Raw genomic sequence first — 21,206 nt, forward strand, 5'->3', positions numbered from 1 at the left:
CCTCAGTCCATCTACAAATACATAGCCTATTAGCTATACAATTTGTAATGTTATACCCCTGAGAAAAGGCCTTGAGGCCGATACGTAAAGCTTAGCCCGGTAGCATCAGCGACTATTCACTCAGTTGTAATGATGAATTGCATAAAATCATCAACTCTTTACAGTGAGCTCCAAAAGTATTCAGACAGTGACAATTTTTTTGTTGTTTTGGCTGAAATGATACAATGACTATGAGTTTAAAGTGCAGACTGTCAGCTTTAATTTGAGGGTATTTTATCCATATCAGGTGAACCGTTTAGAAATTACAGCACTTTCTGTACATAGTCCCCCCATTTTAGGGGACCAAAAGTATTGGGACAAATTCACTTATACAGTATGTGTATTAAAGTAGTTAAAAGTTTGGTATTTGGTCCCATATTCCTAACACGCAATGATTACATCAAGCTCTACAAACTTGTTTGATGCATTTGCTGTTTGTTTTGTTTTTTCCCAATATAAATTAATGGTAAATAATGTATTGTGTCATTTTGGAGTCACTTATTTTTGTAAATAAGAATAGAATATGTTTCTAAACACTTTTACATTAATGTGGATGCTACCATGATTACAAATGGACAAATATCATACACCCCCAAACATGCTAACCTCCCCTATTATTGTAATGGTGAGAGGTTAGCATGTCTTGGGGATATGATATTTGTGCGTCTCTAGCTTTCTCATTCAGGACTATCCGTAATCATGTTTGATAAAATTAGTACCGATTTTCTCAGGAAACCCCACATGGGGCCCCAACCCCAAGTTTGGTGTTGTCACTAGATACTACAGCCACACAGCGAAAAATTCATTAAAAACAAAAATTATGTTTTTGGTCTTAATTTAAGGTTAGGGTTAGGTATAATGTTAGCAGTGCGGTTAAGCTTAGGGTTAAGTTTAGGGTTCGGTTTAAAATCAGATTTTAAGAAGGGAAATTGGGTTTTAGCCCGGTAGTAGTGCTTGGGTAAAATCACTGGGGAATAATAATAATAATAATAATATGCCATTTAGCAGACGCTTTTATCCAAAGCGACTTACAGTCATGCGTGCATACATTTTTTTGTGTATGGGTGGTCCCGGGGTTCGAACCCACTACCTTGGCGTTACAAGCGCCGTGCTCTACCAGCTGAGCTACAGAGGACCACCCATACACAAGCCAGGGAAAAAAGCCAGGGAAAAAAAAGCCATATTACAACCTATGTGTTGTGATAATTGCATTGTTTGCTCTATAACCTGTTAATTCATATGCCTTGCCACCGTGATAAATAAGCCTAAGGCTGAGACAATAAGACGACAGTGGCAAAACAAATTCAACAACACCTTTGTTTCATCACAAAACCAGAGAGCAACATCTGTCCGGTGGAATCCACAAAGCATATTGCATGTAACAAACCAATACATGACCTACAGCATGGTCAATTAAGTTAGTTTCCAACATTTTCGGACAACTATTGATTTAGAATACTGGAGAGTTACCGCAGGTAGCAAAGAAAACAGGAGCTGCCTCCACTATTCCAGCACCATTTCAACATCAAATCACCTATGTTTAGTCTTATACAGTGACAACTAAAAGATTCAAAAAACAATTTAGTCCAAACCAACGTAAGCTAAATATCATGTGGCTGTCCATGGAACTGATTTGTGTGCGTGTGTGTGTTCTTAAGTAGAAAAAACATGTTGATTCACCCAACTCTTTTTCTTAGAATTTCAATTACAATCGTCTCATCGCTGCAACTCCCTAACGGGCTCGGGAGAGGCGAAGGTCGAGTCATGCGTCCTACAAAACATGACCCGCCAAACCGCGCCCCTTAACCCGGAAGCCAGCTGCACCAATGTGTCGGAGGAAACACTGTTCAGCTGACGACCAAAGTCAGCCTGCAGGTGCCCGGCCCGCCACAAGGAGTTGCTAGAGTGCGATGAGCCAAGTAAAGCCCCCCCCAGGCCAAACCCTCCCCTAACCCGGACGACGCTGGGCCAATTGTGCGCTGCTCTACGGGACTCCCGGTCACGGCCGGTTGTGACACAGCCTGGGACCGAACCCGGGTCTGTAGTGATGCCTCAAGCATGGTAGGATCTGAATCAGCGTTATAATCATTGGTCAGTACGGAGAATTAAGTAAAACCACATGTCCAAATCTCCGTATAAGGCTAATTTAGGAAAGGGCCCATTTTAGCTAGCTAGCCACCGGAGGAAAACAACACAATGAGATGCAACAATTCAAGTTTTTTTCTGTCAAATGACGTTTGGCTTGATGTAATGTGATTGGTGTGAAGCCAAATCCAAACTGGCTTCCCTTGACACTTTTTTTTGGTGCACCAGGACCATTCACAGTTGCTCTCACTCAGTTTAGCTCAACGCTGATTGGCTATTATTGTATTCTTTTTTTTCAAGGGAGGCCAAATTCTTGCTGGCATTCAATGCCAATGGCGGCAACAATATCATACTCTTTTTGACCAGATAGATGGGATACACATACCGAGACAGAGGGGCGCTGTTTCGCTCGCTTGGATGCTTTCTCCGGTGATATATATATATACACATACACACACACACACACACACACGAGTATGTGGACACCCTTTCGAATTAGTGGATTTGGCTATTTCAGCCACACCCGTTGCTGACAGGTGTATAAAATCGAGCACACAGCCATGCAATCTCCATAGACAAACATTGTAGTAGAATGGCCTTACTGAAGATCTCAGTGACTTTCAACGTGGCACCGTCATAGGAAGCCAAATTTCCAGCAAGTCAGTTCGTCAAATTTCTGCCCTGCTAGGGCTACCCCGGTCAACTGTAAGTGCTGTTATTGTGAAGTGGAAACGTCCAGGAGCAACAACGTCTCAGCCGCAAAGTGGTAGGTCACACAAGCTCACAGAACGGGACCGCCGAGTGCTGAATCGCGTAAAGTATTTGACCCCTCTGCAAAACATGACTTAGTACTTGGTGGCAAAACCCTTTTTGGCAATCACAGAGGTCAGACGTTTCTTGTAGTTGGCCACCAGGTTTGCACACATCTCAGGAGGGATTTTGTCCCACTCCTCTTTGCAGATCTTCTCCAAGTCATTAAGGTTTCGAGGCTGAAGTTTGGCAACTCGAACCATCAGCTCCCTCCACAGATTTTCTATGGGATTAAGGTCTGGAGACTGGCTAGGCCACTCCAGGACCTTAATGTGCTTCTTCTTGAGCCACTCCTTTGTTGCCTTGGCCGTGTGTTTTGGGTCATTGTCATGCTGGAATACCCATCCACGACCCATTTTCAATGCCCTGGTTGAGGGAAGGAGGTTCTCACCCAAGATTTGGCCCCGTCCATCGTCCCTTTGATGGGGTGAAGTTGTCCTGTCCCCTTAGCAGAAAAACACCCCCAAAGCATAATGTTTCCACCTCCATGTTTGACGGTGGGGATGGTGGTCTTGGGGTCATAGGCAGCATTCCTCCTCCTCCAAACACAGCGAGTTGAGTTGATGCCAAAGAGCTCGATTTTGGTCTCATCTGACCACAACACTTTCACCCAGTTCTCCTCTGAATCATTCAGATGTTCATTGGCAAACTTCGTTCGGGCCTGTATATGTGCTTTCTTGAGCAGGGGGACCTTGTGGGCGCTGAAGGATTTCAGTCCTTCACGGCGTAGTGAATTGTTTTCTTGGTGACTATGGTCCACGGCGTAGTGAATTGTTTTCTTGGTGACTATGGTCCCAGCTGCCTTGAGATCATTGACAAGATCCTCCCGTGTAGTTCTGGGCTGATTCCTCTCCGTTCTCATGATCATTGCAACTCCACGAGGTGAGATCTTGCATGGAGCCCCAGGCCGTGGGAGATTGACAGTTATTTTGTGTTTCTTCCATTTGCGAATAATCAAGCTGCTTGGCGATGGACTTGTAGCCCATTCCAGCCTTGTGTAGGTCTACAATCTTGTCCCTGACATCCTTGGAGAGCTCTTTGGTCTTGGCCATGGTGGAGAGTTTGGAATCTGATTGACTGATTGCTTCTGTGGACAGGTGTCTTTTATACAGGTAACAAGCTGAGATTAGGAGCACTCCCTTTAAGAGTGTGCTCCTAATATCAGCTCGTTACCTGTATAAAAGACACCTGGGAGTCAGAAATCTTTCTGATTGAGAGGGGGTCAAATACTTATTTGCAAATCAATTTATAACATTTTTGACATGCGTTTTTCTGGATTTTGTTGTTGTTATTCTGCCTCTCACTGTTCAAATAAACCTACCATTAAAATTATAGACTGATACTTTCTTTGTCAGTGGGTAAATGTACAAAATCAGCAGGGGATCAAATACTTTTTTCCCTCACTGTATTCTTATTCCATTCCTTTACTTAGATTTGTGTGTATTAGGTTTTTGTTGTGGAACTGTTAGATATTACTTGCTAGATATTGTTTGTTATTGATATAGATATGGCAAATCTTTTAAATCAACTTTCTTTCATTGTCCAGTAGCCAAAAGCACAATCCGAGTCATATTAGCAACCCATACTAGTTGTTGTATATTAGATCTCCCCTCTATCAACATTTCTAATGGATATTTTAATCTCTGTCAAATGAAACCGCTCGCATTTGCGATGCACTTTAGACAAGGGTGTTTTCCCACTAATTGCATTATGGAACAAACATTCAGACGTAGCCTACTGCCTTGTGCACAGTGCTGAGCTTATAATGTGAAGAAATAATAGTTAATCAACATTTTAAGCAAAATGTTTTGATGTGTTGCATCAGACTCATTGCTTAAATAAAATAAAATAATTATAGCCTAGGCCTACTGGTTGTATGAATTTGGGATCTATCGTCCCACAACTGTCCCAGAGTCTGTTTGAAATAGGCTATTTCTTTCTCGACAAACTTAACCCAACGAGAGAAGGTCACAAGTGTTTCTCTAAAAGCTGTCTTGGTTTAAACATCTTCTATTGTACAGAAAGTGAATAGCTTAATCAATTGATAGTGAAATAATTAGATTACTTCCCAAGCAAAGTAAATGTTTTGTCTCCTCAGCTATACATGGTTGTAGCTCAGTCTCTGAATGTCAAAGAAACAAAACAATGTTATCCCCATATGCATCGGAGTCTTTTCCGGGTATTTTACAGCTTGTTTGTAGCATAAAGCATCGCAGACCAAAGCGCTGTTATAGATCACTTTATATAAATCAGATCCATTTCATTAAAAAAAAAGCTAACAAGAGGTAGGACTGTGCTTGTCGTTTTCTTTAATTTAAGATAGGCCTATGACATATCCTCTCATCAACCTGGACTCAGAGCATTTCGTATTACTCTGTACGTAAATCCGAAACACTCCATTTAGTATGATATGTTACGTTTGGTATGGTTACTAAGACAGATGGTTACTTAAGGTAAAAACAAAAGTAGGGTGGATGGGTAAGCGTAAAACGCGAATGTCTAGCAACCCAAAGGTTGAGAGTTTACATCTCATCATGGACAACTTTAGCATTTTAGCTAATTAGCAACTTTTCAACTAGTTACTACTTTTTAGCTACTTAGCAGCTACTTAGCATGTTAGCTGACCCTTCCCCTAACCCTAACCTTAACCCCTTTAGCTAACCCTTCCTCTAACCTTAACCCTTTAAACTAACTCCTAAACTTAACCCTAACCCCTAACCCTAACGTTGGCAAGCTAGCTAACGTTAGTCACCTAGCTAGAATCCGTAACATATCATACGTTTAGCAAATTCATAACAAATAACTCATTTAGCAAATTCTTAACATATTGTACGTTTTGCAAATCCGTAACATATAATACAAATTGTAATTTGTAACATGTCATATGAAATGGGTGATGGACATCCACATATTAATACATATTATACGAAACATAACATATCATACTAAACAGCCCTTCACTGACATGGAGGTAGGCTATTTAAAGAGTGCATGGTGGGTGGAGGAATTGGCCAACAAATCTATGGATACAGCAGCCTATAGCCCAATTTCATCTGACAAACAGGTAGGCCTACCTCTAATTTCTTAAATAGGAAGAAATAGGCTCCAACACAAAGCCCTCTTGTTGTTAATAAAGTCTAATTAAAATGAAGACCATTTAACTAAATTTTGCCTAATCAAATTTACCTACTTTCAGCACCATGAGCTGTCCATTTCAGATTGATCGTGCCGCAATACAAGTAACTTGAATCTGGCTTATTGTGAGGTCAATAACTCTGATAAATACATCAGGACAAGACACATATTGGTTTTATTCAAATCTATTATAGTAGTAGCAAGCTATCAAAGTTGACCTCAGGTCCTCCTTCTCATCTTCTCACTCTCCTTCTCAAACTGAACAGAACATAGGCTATAGGCTAGTCCGCCCGCAAGATATTGCATTTTTTGGACTAGGCCCAATAAAAAATAGTTTTCGGAATAAGCCTTGGACTCTCCTCCTGAACTGCCACTGTAGACCTACACAGCACAGCATCGGTTAGGCAGCACACAAAAAAGTTTTGATCAGCAAGATCAGAGCAGGCTGGGGCTTAGGGTTGGAATATCCATTGCAGTGTGTAATGCAGCCTAGTTTTATTTACACCATCCCAGCAGCTATCTTACAAATATTACTTTGCTCTGTCCTTCTCTGAGCATGCACTTCATAGCCTATAGGCTATGGATCATTTGATTGAGACCACACTAAATAGCCTATAGGCACACTTGATATTGCACACCCAGCTGAGAATCAGAGATGAGGGGCGGCATCAGGCACACATTGATATATAGCCTAATAAACAACTAATTCAAAAATGTCATCAATTACAAATTTCATGACCCTGCCCTGGACTACATACAAAAATACTAAACCCTCCCCTTGCCTAAAATTGAAAAAGCATGACCCTCCCCCATTTTCCTCCAGGTACCAATTCTGTAAATTTCGATCCATCCCTAAACAGTCAGCAGGCCAACTCCTACAAACCACATAATTTGAAATAGAAGACGAGGCAACAACATTATTTCGGTATAAGTTAACAGAATATTAACTTATAAAAGTGCGATTTTCACTGGACAGTTACTTTAAATAAAGCACATAATAAAAGGGCATTTTTACCACCCCAACAGATCCACGGACGACACAATCGCCATTGCACTGCACACTGCCCTATCTCACCTGGCAAGAGGAATACCTACAGTGGGGAGAACAGTATTTGATACACTGCCAATTTTGCAGGTTTTCCTACTTACAAAGCATGTAGAGGTCTGTAATTTTTTATCATAGGTACACTTCAACTGTGAGAGACGGAATCTAAAACAAAAATCCAGAAAATCACATTGTATGATTTTTAAGTAATTAATTTGCATTTTATTGCATGACATAAGTATTTGATACATTAGAAAAGCAGAACTTAATATTTGGTACAGAAACCTTTGTTTGCAATTACAGAGATCATACGTTTCCTGTAGGTCTTGACCAGGTTTGCAGACACTGCAGCAGGGATTTTGGCCCACTCCTCCATACAGACCTTCTCCAGATCCTTCAAGTTTAGGGGCTGTCGCTTGGCAATACGGACTTTCAACTCCCTCCAAAGATGTTCTATTGGGTTCAGGTCTGGAGACTGGCTAGGCCACTCCAGGACCTTGAGATGCTTCTTACGGAGCCACTCCTTAGTTGCCCTGGCTGTGTGTTTCGGGTCGTTGTCATGCTGGAAGACCCAGCCACGACCCATCTTCAATGCTCTTACTGAGGGAAGGAGGTTGTTGGCCAAGATCTCGCGATACATGGCCCCATCCATCCTCCCCTCAATACGGTGCAGTCGTCCTGTCACCTCTGCAGAAAAGCATCCCCAAAGAATGATGTTTCCACCTCCACGCTTCACGGTTGGGATGGTGTTCTTGGGTTTGTACTCATCCTTCTTCTTCCTCCAAACACGGCGAGTGGAGTTTAGACCAAAAAGCTATATTTTTGTCTCATCAGACCACATGACCTTCTCCCATTCCTCCTCTGGATCATCCAGATGGTCATTGGCAAACTTCAGACGGGCCTGGACATGCGCTGGCTTGAGCAGGGGGACCTTGCGTGCGCTGCAGGATTTTAATCCATGACGGCGTAGTGTGTTACTAATGGTTTTCTTTGAGACTGTGGTCCCAGCTCTCTTCAGGTCATTGACCAGGTCCTGCCGTGTAGTTCTGGGCTGATCCCTCACCTTCCTTATGATCATTGATGCCCCACGAGGTGAGATCTTGCATGGAGCCCCAGACCGAGGGTGATTGACCGTCATCTTGAACTTCTTCCATTTTCTAATAATTGCATCAACAGTTGTTGCCTTCTCTCCAAGCTGCTTGCCTATTGTCCTGTAGCCCATCCCAGCCTTGTGCAGGTCTACAATTGTATCCCTGATGTCCTTACACAGCTCTCTGGTCTTGGCCATTGTGGAGAGGTTGGAGTCTGTTTGATTGAGTGTGTGGACAGGTGTGTTTTATACAGGTAACGAGTTCAAACAGGTGCAGTTAATACAGGTAATGAGTGGAGAACAGGAGGGCTTCTTAAAGAAAAACTAACAGGTCTGTGAGAGCCGGAATTCTTACTGGTTGGTAGGTGATCAAATACTTATGTCATGCAATAAAATGCAAATTAATTACTTAAAAATCATACAATATGATTTTCTGGATTTTCTGTCTCTCACAGTTGAAGTGTACCTATGATAAAAATTACAGACCTCTACATGCTTTGTAAGTAGGAAAACCTGCAACATCGGCAGTGTATCAAATACTTGTTCTCCCCACTGTATGTAAGAATGCTGTTCATCGACAACAGCTCAGCTTTCAACCCTATAGTGCCCTCCAAGCTCATGACTAAGCTCAGGGCCCTGGTTCTGAACACCTCCCTTTGCAACTAGGTCCCAGACTTCCTAATGGGCCGACCCCAGGTGGTGAAAGTAGGCAACAACACCTCCGCCACGCGGATCCTCAACACGTGGGCCCCACAGGGGTGCGTGCTCAGCCCCCTCCTGTACTCCCTGTTCACCCATGACTGTGTGGCTACCCATGTCTCCAACTCAATCATCAAGTTTGCTGATGACACAACAATGGTAGGTCTGATTACCAACAACGACAAGACAATTATACAATGACTATGAGTTCAAAGTGTAGACCGTCAGCTTTAATTTTAGGATATTTTCATCCATTTTAGGTGAACAGTTTAGAAATTAGGAGACCAAAAGTATTGGGACAACTTAACTTATGTGTATTAAAGTAGTAAAAAGTTAAGTACTTGGTTTCATATTCACAGCACGCAATGACTACATCTAGCTTGTGACTCTACAAATTTGTTGGATGCATTTGCTGTTTGTTTTGGTTGTAAGAATATGTTTCTAAACACTACATTAATGTGGATGCTACCATGATTACGGATAATCCTGAATGAATCATGAATAATGATGAATGAGAAAGTTACAGACACAAATATCATACCCCCAAGAAATGCTAACCTCTCACCATTACAATAACAGGGGAGATTAGCATTTTTTGGGGGGGGTATGTGGCAACTGCGGATTGCCCCTTTAACGGCAGTTGGCATCCAATGTTTATGGTACAAGCTCTAACTCCCACTCCTTCAGTCCTTCAAAATTCCATAACCCCCTCCCCAGGCTCCGGGGCCTGAGGATGGTACTGCTCATGCCAATACCTCATGTAAATCTTTTGCTGAAAAATCCTTCAGTCCCAGAAACCACTCTGCCACATCCACAATAACGTCCATCTTTCTGGAACTCTTCTTCACCTTAGCTGTGCCATTGACCAACACTGGCACAACACTACATGCAACATCTATGGGTCCTGCTGGTGAGTGGCCACCCCTGTCGCCTGTAGAGAATGACTATCCACCACCATGGGCTCTTCAGGACCACTCAATCCCTCAACCCTTCTCAATTCTGATGCATATGAGATACTCTGATTAGCCCTGACTCTAGCCACCTCAACCTCCTTCACTCTCATCAGGCACTCCAAAGACGTCACTTCATGGTTTCCACCACAATTGCAACACTTCATATTCTCCTCACTTCTACAACACATTAGATTATCTCCTCCACAACATGGACATCTCTGCTTTTCCCTTCTGCAGACAAAGAAATGATCAGTCTATAATTTTAATGGTAGGTTTATTTGAACAGTGAGAGACAGAATAACAACAAAACAATCCAGAAAAACGCATGTCAAAAATGTTATAAATTGATTTACATTTTAATGAGGGAAATAAGTATTTGACCCCCTCTCAATCAAAAAGATTTCTGGCTCCCAGGTGTCTTTTATACAGGTAACGAGCTGAGATTAGGAGCTCAATCAATCAATCAGAAGCAATCAATCAATCATATTCCAAACTCTACACCATGGCCAAGACCAAAGAGCTCTCCAAGGATGTCAGGGACAAGATTGTAGACCTACACAAGGCTGGAATGGGCTACAAGACCATCACCAAGCAGCTTGGTGAGAAGGTGACAACAGTTGGTGCGATTTATTCGCAAATGGAAGAAACACAAAAGAACTGTCAATCTCCCTCGGCCTGGGGCTCCATGCAAGATCTCACCTCGTGGAGTTGCAATGATCATGAGAACGGTGAGGAATCAGCCCAGAACTACACGGGAGGATCTTGTCAATGATCTCGAGGCAGCTGGGACCATAGTCACCAAGAAAACAATTCACTACGCCGTGAAGGACTGAAATCCTGCAGCGCCCGCAAGGTCCCCCTGCTCAAGAAAGCACATATACAGGGCCGTCTGAAGTTTGCCAATGAACATCTGAATGATTCAGAGGAGAACTGGGTGAAAGTGTTGTGGTCAGATGAGACCAAAATCGAGCTCTTTGGCATCAACTCAACTCGCTGTGTTTGGAGGAGGAGGAATGCTGCCTATGACCCCAAGACCACCATCCCCACCGTCAAACATGGAGGTGGAAACATTATGCTTTGGGGGTGTTTTTCTGCTAAGGGGACAGGACAACTTCACCCCATCAAAGGGACGATGGACGGGGCCAAATCTTGGGTGAGAACCTCCTTCCCTCAGCCAGGGCATTGAAAATGGGTCGTGGATGGGTATTCCAGCATGACAATGACCCAAAACACACGGCCAAGGCAACAAAGGAGTGGCTCAAGAAGAAGCACATTAAGGTCCTGGAGTGGCCTAGCCAGTCTCCAGACCTTAATCCCATAGAAAATCTGTGGAGGGAGCTGAAGGTTTGAGTTGCCAAACGTCAGCCTCGAAACCTTAATGACTTGGAGAAGATCTGCAAAGAGGAGTGGAACAAAATCCCTCCTGAGATGTGTGCAAACCTGGTGGCCAACTATAAGAAACGTCTGACCTCTGTGATTGCCAACAAGGGTTTTGCCACCAAGTACTAAGTCATGTTTTGCAGAGGGGTCAAATACTTATTTCCCTCATTAAAATGCAAATCAATTTATAACATTTTTGACATGCGGTTTTCTGGATTTTGTTGTTGTTATTCTGTCTCTCACTGTTCAAATAAACCTACCATTAAAATTATATACTGATCATGTCTTTGTCAGTGGGCAAACGTACAAAATCAGCAGGGGATCAAATACTTTTTTCCCTCACTGTATATCCCAACTTCACCAGGGTAGGGAGGGACTCCGCTTCAAAAAACAACAGACAGACTACACTTTCTCTCCATTGTGGCAACCCTGGGGCCAGCAGGGAGCTACAAAGGAAGGAGCAGGACCTTGGTCAGCTCCAGAGGGCTAGAGAGGCCAAGGTGAGTCAGCACCATGGACAACTCTACAGGCACCAACTGGGGCTGGTGATTCAACACCAATACTACACAGTCCAGGTGCTGCAACCAATTGGCACCTGGAATTGGTCCCACCTGTCCCTCATTAACCCAAATGGGTATAAGTAGAGGTGCAGTCACTCAGGCTGACAGGCAGAGGGTACGCCTAGACCTTAGAAGAACCGGAGTGAGTATTATAAGCACCTTGTTCAGACGCCAAAGAAGATACTAGGCAATGTTTGACTCACCTGTCTCTCGAACTTCCTTTTCTTTGCCCCCAAAGGAAGAGGACCCATTCTGGGGCAGCACGCCACCCGGCGTAAGTTGAGAGCAAGTACTGAAACCCCGGACTCATTGCTCTCACTCTCTTTTGTTGTTCATTACCACAGGCGGTCCGAGGAGCCGCCACACTGGACACAGAGTGACCCACCCGTTACCTGAGAGGCCTTTCAGTTGTATTTCTACCCTCCCCGTTCCCCCCAACCTTTATTAAAGAACAACTTTTGTTTGAGCACCGCAAAACGGTATCCCGCTGTCTTATTTTATTGTTAGTTTCACCTCTGACTCCCCTGGGCTGCCACAGTTGGTGGAGAATGCAGGCACAACCCTCCCATGCTCTGAACTCACAATAAAATAAGAAGCCGGTGGTCATCATGGAAGACGCTGTAACTCAGCTGGTGCAAGCCTAAACTCAGCAAGCCCAAAGCTTACTTGCCCATCAGGAGGCCGTCATACAGCTTAGCAAAGCCATGATCCGGCCGGACCGAATGATGGAACCAGCAAGGTCCTCACCAAGCTAACTGCTGAAGATGACATTGAAGCTTATCTAGAGGTATTTGAGCGCACTGCAGAAAGAGAGCAATGGCCCAAGGAGGACTGGGCTGGCAAAGGGGCCCCCTTTCTGACTGGAGAAGCCCAGAAGGCCTGTAGGGACTTGGCACTGGCGGACATCGACAACTATGCTGCTCTGAAAACTGCCATCTTGGCCCATTATGGGCACAACCTACCAACCCGGGCCCAACGGTTCCACTCCTGGGCCTATGATGGCCACGCCCCAGTAAGACCTTAAATAGCCGAGCTGGTGAGACTAACTAGAAGTTGGCTTACCACGGGGGACGGGCCATCAGCAATAGATCAACTGGTAATGGACAAATGTATCCGGGGCCTCCCCACCAACGCAAAGTGCCATGCTGCCCAGAGCAACACCCTGTCAGTTGATGCCCTGGTCGCTTTATTCGAAAATCATCAGGTTACTGTAGATGTTGCGAAGCAGTAGTCCAGGGTGCAGTATGCCTGAAGTCAAGGCCGAACCAACGCGTGGTGAAAAGGGAGACTCATATTTGAACCCCGCTTCAAGATGGCCTCCTATTACTGAACCCAGGTCACCCCCGAGGCAGCGACCGCTAGTGAGTGGGGACCAGAGAAGATGTTGCACCTGTGGCCAGGAGGGACACCTGGCCTGGAGCTGCCCGGGAAACGACAAGTCCATACCGACGTCCAGTCCCGCAGAGAAGACCACCAGAAGGTGCGACGACCTCACAACCTGCTGGGCCCACGAAGCAACGGCAGCCACCCAGAACCCCGTCAAAATAGGCAGTCAGAGATTCTGGAGTAGAAGGGCCACAGCCCCTAGGAGAACAGCTTCGGGAAAAAGGAGAACGGTTCCCCCGACGTACTAGCGTCATACTAGCCTGTGCCGCCGCTTCCCTGCCCACCTCCTCAGACTCTGTGGAGGCCCCAGTTGATCCCCACTCGGCTCCCACCGGCACCGACCGAGATGAAGAGAACCCCGGGGAGGAGAGCTCCCCTGGTGAAATATTTTCCCTTTGCTGATGAGGGAAAGGGAAACTCCCCGCACAACTCACCGATCCCAACCTGGAGCAGGCGAGGACGAGAGTGGGAGCTGTCAGTGGAAAACCAGTAGAGGGGGCTGAGTGATCATTCCTTTCCACATTTTGCGGTCAAAAATAATGTATTTTATCAGGTTGTGAAAGTGGGAGACAAAATGGTAGAACAACTCTTAGTGCCCAAATGTTACATCTCCAAAGTCCTGTACCTAGCACACACATTTGCTTGGAGCACACCTAGGAGTGGAGAAAACATATGATCGGATCCTGGCTCGGTTCTACTGGCCCGGAGTGAAGAGGGCTGTCCAGGATTACTGCCGGCAGTGCGAGGAACGCCAGAAAACAGCCCCAAAGGTAACCTATCAAAATACCTTTACCAATAATTGAGACCCCTTTTCAGAGGATAGCCATGGACATAGTGGGACCTCTGCCCAAGTCCAATCAAGGACATAGGTACATCTTGGTAATCATGGACTACTCCACCCGCTACCATGAGGCCATCCCACTACGTGCCACCATTAACCCCTAGATTCATCCGACGTGCATCAACCACTGCAGGGATATTATTAATTTCTTAAACATCAACTTCCCCTGAAACGCCCGAAATTACCCCCTTGACGGGTGCTCTTCTCCGAAGAGCTACGCATGCTTCTCAAAATGGAGGAGCTGAAAGACATGCTCTTTCTGCTCTGCAGAAGTACAAGAAATCAAAACTACCCCACTTCTCATGATCCTCACAGCTTGAACTTCACCTAATACCTTTTCCACCAGTTTAAATATCTAAAACTGATTCCTCAAGTTTGGCATTTGGGTCACCCGCTCCTCTTCTACAAACCGTACTCCTACCATGTAAGAGGGCACATGATCAGAACTCTACGTATTTTTACAGTGTGGCTGTGTGGTTGAGTTTGTAAAATTTCAATTAAATTTCAATTAAATGTACCAGCTTACTGCCCCAGAAGTTGGGGGTTCAATTCCCACTTCCACAAGTCCCACTTTCACTCCTTCTCTGTCTCCTCCTGTTTCTAATCTGTCTAAATAAAGCATTGAAAAAATTAAGGTGGATTTCACCAAAACTATTCTTCACAGGCCCTTGTCATCAATACATTTTTAAGCTATAAATCATTTGCATTTCTTAACCATTTGATTATATGAGAGACAGTCTGCAAAAATGTTGTAGTTTTTGTGTGTTTTGATGCTGCCTTTTACATGCACTGATAACCCCCAAAGTGTTTACACAACACTCTCTTAATACAAATATTCAGATTGGAGAACCACTTTGGGTGTTTCAGAGTATTTCTATTCTGGTTTAAAACATTTTCTGTGTATCTTCACACTTACAGTACATTGGGTTTACATTCAAACACCCTCCAAACACCAGATCTCAGGTTAGGTGCACTACTTTTCATGGTTTCATTATACAATCATGGTGTTTTGAATCTTTCTATTTTTACAGTGTGGTGGCAAACAGAAACACAGGTGCACTGTCCACCCTGTTCTCAGGAGGTGTTATCGCGATTGTACTGATTTCTCCTGTGGTCGCCTATTGGAAGGTGTTGTGTTATGTAGACTGCCTCTAACACATGACAATCCCGACACATTCGTAGGACTAACCTGTCCCTGTTATTCTCTTTATTGCCTAGGGTAAGGTAATGGCTCTGAGTGACGTAAGGATAAAGTTGCCTTGACCCCCCCAGAGGCTGTCTGTGTGTTGAGGTTCCCTACTGGAGAGTAGGTCTCTGTGTTTTGACTAAGCAGCGGTGGAAATACTTCTTCAAAGTTATGAAAAAAGTGGAAACCGTAGTTTCTCCTGGAAGGCACGGAAAGGAGTGACACCACGTTATTCTGGTCAATGAGGATATGGTTAGCAATTAAGTGGAGCAGCATGAGACCGTGACGTGGGAAGCTGTGTCCAAACAAAATGTTGCGAAGGTCTTTGAGGGAGTTGAGGACAATGCTGTCTGTAGAGACTAAGGCCAGGGAAAGCAGCAACAAAGCAGGATTGTTCTCTCCATGGTGAACCTGTGAGAAACAGACTATAGCAGGATATCAAGATGGTCACAAGGTACCAATTCAGGGACTCACACCTCCCATAAACCCTCCTATCAGATCAGACAATTACCAAATTAGAAAGAAGATCAGATGGTGTGGAGGATGCTGTAATCTGTATGACCAGGGATCATGTCTAAACCTTATCTCCAACTCACCATTCTTATAGCAGAATTTGGGGAAGTCACAGTACTTACTCAACCAGTTACTGTTATTAAGGGGATGAGTAGCAGACTCTGCTATTCTGTGTTTAGTTTCTTGGCAATAAGAGATTGTCTTGGCAATAAGAGGTGTGGTTGGGTCAAGGGAAGGTGTGTGATTGAGGCGGTTATTCTTTCCCTAATGTAGGCCTAAGTTCCACAGTTGCAGTAGAAGTAAGTGAATTATAAAAACACAATGTAAATGTGTACATATGCGAAACCTTCCCGAAGGGCCCTATTCAGAGTTTAGATAATTGCACTTAAAGTGAAAGTAAAAAATGTATTGAATCATAAATGTGTATGCGAAACCTTCTCTAATAGGAAAGAACGCTGGCCGTGCATTAGATCACCTGATGGGTGTCGACAACAGGTAGAACCGTTCGAAAATGAATAGAAATTGGCGGCCGATGATCGGTGGTCAGAGGCAATAACACGGTGTGTGGTGCTATGCGAGACTACTACCAGGATCTTTGCTTTATGGTGACTGTGGATGGAACAGTTTGACCACAATGTTGCCAACTCTACACTCAAAGTCTGCAGTCTGTTTATGTCCTCATTTGTGGGCTGCAATCAACTGGCAGCTAATTGTGACTCTTTCCTTAGTGCGGCTGTGGTCATTTTGATACATTAAGATCTGAATCTATAAAGCTGGAATCCTTCATGGTGAAACATCCACGCCGTTTGTGATATTAGAACAACAATATGTATTTTTAAAAGTTTTTTTTTGGACAAATAATTTGGGGTAATTTTATTTTGTTAAAATCTTCAACATCCTTCATATTTACAAAAACGATATTTCTGTAACTCCAACTCAAAAAGTAACATTCATAGAATAGTGCTTCACTCATATTCTTTAGTATAATTCACTAACACTTATCTATTTTTCTAACCCAGCACCTTTTAAGGGACATACAGTACAGTGCCTATTGAAAGAACAACAAGAAGTTACTGCAAACAACAAACACAGTTTTTCCCCACGCACGATAGAAGAGCACTATATGTACTGCAATTTGTTTTACCATGCTGCGCAACGCTCCTCAGCTCAGCTACAAAAACAATAACAATGGTGGTGGGGCGGCCATTGGCGCTGTTCCCCCCTACTGCGGATTCCATCTTTAAAGCTGACTACTAGCACAGATCAGTCACTCACCATCATACACTTGTGCCTGCAGTAACACTTGTTTCCAGAGGGGGGCTCAATTGGTCAGAAAGATCAGTGGACATTGAGTCATTCAGCTTCCAATCTCAATATTATTGCAATTAGGTGGTGGGCCATAGCAAGCTATCGATCTCTGTCGAGGGTATATGTATATGTATTGTGTACATGTATTTTTTCTGAACTCATTTCTGTTTGTTGGCAATGTAAATTCTTGCAATTTTTTTCAAAATACTTACTTTTATGTTCACAAGATGGACAGGCAAATGCCGCAGAGTACTAAACTGTAAACCAATCAAAACCCGGCTACTATCCATGGTACTATCTTTGCTGATCACGTTATCCATATCTAAGGTAGGTCCTTCTAAGGTCCAGCTTCCTACTAACATCTCTGTCCGGCAAACTGCTATCAGGTAAAGTATTTTTTATTTATTTGTAATCTATCTATTTAGTTATAGAAACGTAATACCATCAATGCACGCTATAAAATGACTCCCAACTTAGAACACAGCAACCTTAGTAATGTTGCTAGCTCGTTAGATAGCTAGTTACAACAAGTAGATCTGTTGCTAGCTAGCCAGAGGAGATAGCTTTATCACTAGCTAGCATGTCATTCCAGGACAAGGAGCGTTTTAGCTATCAGTTTATTCCAAATAATAATTTAAGACTACGAATATCTATAGGACAAGTAATGTAAATCTAATACAGTCACCCACTAATTTAATTCATACTGACAAATAAGAAATGCCACATTATCCCTGTCAACAGTTGGAGTAGGATGATTGAATAACACCCTGCCTCTGACTGTCAGGATGTTCATTTTCTAGCTCGAAAACGACATTCCTTTGCTGTGATTTATTTTATTAATTATTGTCTCTCACTTTTGTCTCACATGATCAATTCAGCTCCCAGAGATAAACCAAGTGCTATTCACCAAGCATGGGCTGATTCACTCACCTGTGAGGAGAACCTTCCTACTGCAGTTTGAACTAGCCCTGCCGTCACTATTTAGACGTTGGGACCACATATGCATTTGCTTGTTGTATTTTCTTTGTGGGTTTTGTCTTACAGTCTAGTGCATTTTAGAGTTGAAGAACACCAACTATAGATACATGTGCTTGTTTGAGCATCTCAAAGACTAAATTCAATGTAGAAACTGTTTAACAGGTGACTAAAATATTATTTTACTATTGTAACATGCAGTGGGGACAATTCTATTGTCCCTGTCAGGAGCCCAGGCTTTTGTCATATATGGTAGAGTTCTCATCTCTTGACCACACAAGCTTTAGATCGCATTCTGCTAAGGCACTTGCCTCTCTCTACATCAAAACAAATCACATTTTATTTGTCACATGTGCCGATAACAACGGGTGTAGACCTTACTGTGAAATGCTTACTTACAAGCCCTTAACCAACAATGCAGTTTTAAGAAAATAGAGTTAAGAAAATATTTACAAAATAAACTAAAGTAAAAAATTAAATACTTTTTTTTTCGGTCAGCTACATTTGTGACCAGGGTGGGATGCTTTCGATACGCCTACGGGGCCTGGGCTCCTACAGAGAAGGGGGAATACTGAAGATGTGTTGATGACAGTTCTACAGTTTTTTTTCAGAGGCCCAGTCTTTTGGCATAGATGGTAAAGCTCTCATTTCTGGACTGCAACATTGTAAGATTGTGCCCTCCACGGCACTTTATATACATTGATTGGTAGGTTACACTATACTGTATTTACTGCAGATCCTTAAAATACTGCCTTAGACACTTTTGTTATTTGTCTCCGTACTCAATAAATGGTGAAACACTATTTGTGATGTTCTTTGTTCGAATATATATGCATGAAACATACATTATGGAAAACATGTCTCACACTCAGTCATAGTTAGTAGGCTAATGAATCGATTGACAAGATTTTGGCACTGCCAACTTTTAGAAGGTTAGTAGGAAAGTTAATCATTTTAACCACCTAAATATACTCGCATTCACTGAACATTTAGTATTTGACAATCAAACATTCATTTCGCAACTGCTTTTTCTATAATCCTAGGGGCTCTTTATCATTCTCCATACCTTGTATTCCATTGCATCCAACATTATGCATGCCCACCATGGTATTGGGCAGCTGCTATTTGACAACTAATCTGGTTTAGAAATCAAACTCTGGTTATCTTATTGCAGAGCACATTGTACAACTGTTTTTAGAGAAGATTGTATTGCAAGGTATGCTATATGTGTAGGCTATGCCATATGTATTGGCTAATATGCATATGCAGCTGTCGTTTTTAAACCTCCATTCTAGTATACATGGCACACACACATCTTTCTATCTACATGTTTTTATTTGGGTTTCTATGCAAAGTATATGATTGAATGTTTCTTTAAGCCTGCAGCTAGTTACTTGAAATGAGACATACAGTATAATCATGCCAAAACATGATTCAAAAATGTAATTCATTGACGGATAGCTAATGAAACACTAATGTACATTTACAGTAGCTGGCTAGGCTAGTCAAACTGTAACATTGGCTAGCTTTCAATAAATTGGCTAAATGATCAACAGAGTTACCTATTCATACGATCAAGACAATTCGAATTGCATGCTGTGTTATTTCAGTCTTTGGGAGCTAGCTATATCTGTTCCTACAGCCTGGTCTCATAGACTAGACGTAACATAGTAAACATAAATCCGGGACACACAAATGAGTATGATATGTTACGTTTGGTATGGTTACATAAGACAGAAGGTTACTTAAGGCAAAGAAAACAAAAGTAGGGTGGTTTGTCAGATAGAAGCAGGCCATTGGCTGCCTTCATCACGAGGGGTATGTACGGGAGTTCTGATTGGTTCCAAGTTTAGCAGTTCGACAAATTTGCCTGAGCAGACAGAGTGTTGAAATATACTTTTTATGACCAAATGTGCAAGAATTGAAGGTGCCAACCAATTTTATCATCATCATGAGAATGTTTTACTGTCAGATACAAAACAACAACTTCAAGTTTTTTGGCTTCGGCCCACCACCTACTTGAAACGTTCACATTTTTGTATTTCAACACCGCTAGGATTTCCTCTTTTCATGATGTAGTTATGTACAACATACATGTGATAAACCGTTGTGGATGTGGTGGAGGAGTCAAGCGCAGGAAGCAGAGGTTTAGTCCAACAAGACTTTTAATAGTCTCAAATGCAATGGTATAAACCCCGACCTCGATAACACGAAGAGGCGAGGGAAAATTATGCACACGCGTAAAACACTAAACATAGAAAAAATGATACGGAAAACAAACACGTATCATATACAAAATAGGCAACGGAAAATAACAACACACAATTACCATAGAGCAAAACAAGGAACTTATAAGACACGTAATCAACACTCAAACAGACACTGTGTGACAGACAGACAAAAGCAATCAAACACAGAAACATAGAGCGGTGGCAGCTAATATTCCGGGGACGGCGAACGCCGAAGCCTGCCCGAACCAGGAGGAGGAGCAGCCTCGGCCGAAACCGTGACAGTACCCCCCCCTTGACCCCGGCCTCGGGGACGGCCAGGAGGACGCGGACCCGGGCGCGTGGGATGCCCATGGTGAAACTCAGTCAGGAGGGATGGATCGAGTATGTCCCCCCTGGGCACCCAGCACCGTTCCTCCGGACCGTACCCCTCCCACTCCACGAGATACTGGAGACCACTCCTCCGGCGCCTCGAGTCCAGGATGGTCCGGACCCTGTACGCCGGGACCCCCTCGATGTCCAAAGGGGGCGGAGGGGTCTCTCCTATCTCATCTTCTTGGAGTGGGCCAGCTACCACCGGCCTGAGAAGAGACACATGGAACGAGGGGTTAATATTTTTATACTCAATTGGCAGTTGTAACCTGTAACACACCTCGTTCAATCTTCTCAGGACTTTGAAGGGCCCCACAAACCGCCGACCCAGCTTCCGGCAGGGCAGGCGGAGGGGCAGGTTTCGAGTCGAGAGCCAGACTCGATCTCCCGGTGCGTACACCGGTCCCTCACTGCGGTGGCGATCGGCGCTCGCCTTTTGTTGACGGATGGCACGCTGCAGATGGACATGGGCAGCGTCCCCACGTCTCCTCTGAGCGCCGAATCCACTCGTCCACCGCAGGGGCCTCGATCTGGCTCTCGTGCCACGGTGCCAGGACCGGCTGATAACCTAAAACACACTGGAAAGGTGTTAAGTTGGTGG

The sequence above is a fragment of the Coregonus clupeaformis genome, chromosome 24 (genome assembly GCF_020615455.1).
Source record: "Coregonus clupeaformis isolate EN_2021a chromosome 24, ASM2061545v1, whole genome shotgun sequence".
NCBI classification, from domain to species: domain Eukaryota; kingdom Metazoa; phylum Chordata; class Actinopteri; order Salmoniformes; family Salmonidae; genus Coregonus; species Coregonus clupeaformis.